The sequence below is a fragment of the Microtus ochrogaster genome, chromosome 21, assembly GCF_000317375.1.
Source record: "Microtus ochrogaster isolate Prairie Vole_2 chromosome 21, MicOch1.0, whole genome shotgun sequence".
NCBI classification, from domain to species: domain Eukaryota; kingdom Metazoa; phylum Chordata; class Mammalia; order Rodentia; family Cricetidae; genus Microtus; species Microtus ochrogaster.
The window spans coordinates 12,127,795-12,131,756 of record NC_022022.1 but is presented as its reverse complement, the minus strand read 5'-3'; positions in this window follow the sequence as shown (position 1 = coordinate 12,131,756).

Below are 3,962 nucleotides of genomic sequence, written 5' to 3'. Positions count from 1 at the left end.
ACTCTGGGCCAGGAACTGAAGTTCCTCATTCAGCATTATCAAGAAACGGAGGGAGAGAAAGGAAACATCCCCAACCGATTCTCAGTGAAGCAGTTCCGTGACTATCACTCTGAGATGAACATTAGCACCTTGCAGCTGGAGGACTCTGGTGTGTACTTCTGTGCCAGCTCACCACAGCCTCACAGAGTGACAGGCATTCTGTCCCTTAACCTTCGGGTTCCACCTGGTGATGTAGTAGAGAGGGTTGGGCTGCCCTAGCCAAGGCAAAAGAATACATCAATTATTTACTAAGTCCCTCTGCCTAGCTTAGCTCACACAGAGACCTAAACCCTCTTGTAGGTTCCAAGTCGCCAGATGTTCTCGCATGTCTGCCAATAGCTTCCAACTCCTAGCTAATGGTAGGAACCTTACTCTGTGTTGGGTGCTTCTATGTTGACATATGCCACAAGTCTCATTACCAAGGTATACTTTAGTGATCCATTTGTTGATGAAGATTTCTACAATCCACTTTATAGACAGAAATTGATGACTTATGAAATCATACAACTTTACATATTTGAGAATATCAATACTAGGATTGAAAACTACATCTCTTTGCTTTCAAAATCAAAGTATGGCTTTCCATGATATTCTCTGCTTTGGTCAAAAATGCAACAGTTCACTGTCCCTTGTATTATAAGACCAGCTGAGCTTAGTCTGTGTATGTGGGGGGTGGGGTTTTATGGTATTAAACCAGGTAATGTTTTTCTTCTTATAGTTTCAAGGTGAAACTTTCATTTTCAACAAAAGAAAATCTGTTACTCAATAATCAAGCAACCAAGTTGAAAGGAATATAAAGAGATATTTTTGGCAGAGGCTTCTTTCTCCAATGAAATTGGATTATTATAAAGAAGACTAACATTTTTGGTAGGTCAGATCTTATTTTGAAAATGAGTCCTTAGAACTATGAAATTTCATGTTCCCCACTCCAAACATGTAAGCCGTAAATAGAAACTGAGTCTTTTCTAAAATAGACTGACTCAATCATAATCATTTGCCTTTTTTGTTGTTGATGCTGGTACCTGGGAACCAGTGGGAGATGAGAATAAATTTTCTGAAATGGCCAGACCCTGTACCCAGATTCTTCATATGGATGCTGTGTTGATCCTCTTTGTCTCTGCATCTGCTTTTGAGCCCTTCCTCACCAGGGTAGGGTTATAAAAAGCATCCATCAAAATCCAACTAGGAAGTGTGGATTCAGAATGAAGTTTCATACTTTGATATTATGTGTGGAGGCAGTAACTGAGTTATGCTTTATAGGAAGGAACTTATACTGCCTTTTAGTACAGGTAAGTGTTTTATGTTAACAAATTACGGACAAAGGTAATACAAGAGCTTTTGAATGATTTTCATACTTTTCTCTGGGATCCTACAATCACCAACCTTTACAGTACCAGTTAGAGAGCTCATCTACTTTGCTTAAGGGAGTTTCATCTTGACAAAAAACATAATGACAAAGACTTAAACCTACTTCCAATAGCCTCAGCTGAAACAAAGGCAGAATTCCTATTAATGAGGACACATTCTGGAACTTGTGTCCCTGAATTGATATGAGATAGCTTAAAACAATTATTCAAATTCTAATGTTCAAATTCTAATAATCCTAACTTTGGTATTTTATAAACTTTCCAGGTGTCAAGTAGTTATTGTAGCCATCAGTGACACTGAGGTTTTCTTCAAGTGTTTAGACAAAGTAATTAGTAGAACCCTCATAGGATACAGCATGTTGTATTGAAGTGGTATAACTGAGACTATTCAAATAGTAAAAATAAAGCCATTTAAATTAGGGAATTGTATATTGCCTTTATTATGTTTAGGTATGTTTCTTGTATCCTTGCTCTGTCATGACTTTTATCATGAAGGGATGTTGTATTTTGTTGATATTTTTTTCAGCAACTAATGAGATGATCATATAGTTTTCTTTTTTTTTCAGTTTGTTTATATGGTGGATTGCGTTGACAGATTTTTGTAAGTTGAACCATCCCTGTTGACCTAGTTGGTCATGGTGGATGATTTTTCTGATGTGTTCTTGGATTCAGTTGGCCAGTATTTTATTGAGTATTTTTGAATCAATGTTCATGAGTGAGATTGGTCTGTAATTCTCTTTCTTAGTAATGTCTTTGTGTGATTTGTACATCAGGGTAATTGTAGCCTCATAAGAAATTTTGGCAATGTTCCTTCTGTTTCTATTGTGTAGAATAATTTGGGGGAGAATTGGTGTTAGTTCTTCTTTGAAAACTGTGTATAATTCTACACTGAAACCATCTGGTCTTGGGTTTTTGTTGATTGGGAGACACTTGATGATGATTTCTATTTTTTTTTAACAGTTATAGTTCTATTTAATTTGCTTATCTGGTCTTGATTTAATTTTGGTAAATGCTATTTATCCAGAGAATTGTCCATTTACTTTAAGTTTTCCAATTTTGTGTAGTACAGTTTTTCAAAGTATGACCTGATGATTCTTTGGATTTCTTCCATGTATGTTATCTCCCCTTTTCATTTCTGATTTTGTTAATTTGGGTATTTGCTCTCTGCCTTTTAGTTAATTTGGAGAAAGATTTGTCCATTTTGTTGATTTTCTCAAAGAACTAACTTTCTGTTTCATTGATTCATTTTATTGTTTTCTTTATTTCTATTTTGTCGATTTCAGCTCTCAATTTGACTATTTTCTGCTGTCTAGTCCTTCTCAGTAAGTTTCTTTCTTTTTTTCTTGGGTTTTCAGGTGCTCTGTTAACTCAATAGTGTGAGATTTTTCTAGCTTTTTTCTGTAGGCATTTAGTGCTATTAACTTTCCTCTTAACAGTTTTCACCGTGTTCCATAAATTTGGGTATGTTGTGTGGTCATTTTCACTGAATTTTAGGAAAACTTCAATTTCCTCCTTTATTTTTTTCTTGACCCATTGGTGACTCAGATGAGCACTGTTTAATTTCCATGTATTTGTGGGCTTTCTGAAATTAGTGTTGCTGTTGAATTCTAATTTTAAGACATGGTAATCTGGTAAGATACATGGAATTATTCTATTTGTGTGTGTGTGTGTGTGTGTGTGTGCCTGTTGAGTTTTTCTTTGTTACCTAGTATGTGGTCAGTTTTTGAGAGGTTCCATGAGGTGCTGAGAAGAAGGTTTATTCTTTATGTTTAGATGGAATGTTGTATATATGTCTGTTAAGTTCATTTTAGTCATAACAGCTGTTAGTTCCCTTATTTGTATGTTATGTTTCTGTCTGACAGACCTGTCCAGTGGTGAAAGTGGCATGTTGAAGTCTTCCACTATTAGTGTATGGGGTTTAATGCCAGACTTAAGCTTTAGCAGTGTTTCTTTGACATGTGACGGTGCCCTTGTATTTGGGGCATAGATATTCAGTATTGAGATTTCCTCTTGATGCATTTTTTTCCTGTAATAAATATGAAATGTCCTTCTTTCTCTTTTTTTGACTGCTTTTAGTTTGAAGTTTATTTTGTTAGGTATTAGGGCACCTACACTAACTTGTTTCTTAGGTCCATTTGATTGGAAATTTTTTTTCCCAACATTTTACTCTGAGGTGATGTCTGTCTTTGAAGTTGAGGTGTGTTTCTTGTATGCAGCAGAAGGGTGGATTCTGTTTGTTTCCAATCGGTTAGCCTGTGTCTTTTTAGAGGTGAGTTGAGTCCATTTATATTAGGGAATATTAATAACCAGTGATTGATAGTTCCTTTTATTTTTACTCTTTGTTGTTCGTTATGTTATTTTGTGTTTTTCTCTTCTTTGGAATTTGTTGCTGTGAGATCATCTATTATCTGTGATTTGAGGAATGTAATTAATTTCTTTGTGTTGGAGTTTTCCTTCTAGTACTTTGTATAGGGCTAAGTTTGTAGCTAGGTATTGATTAAATCTGGTTCTGTCATAGAATATCTTGTTTTGTTCACCTATGGTGATTAAAATTTT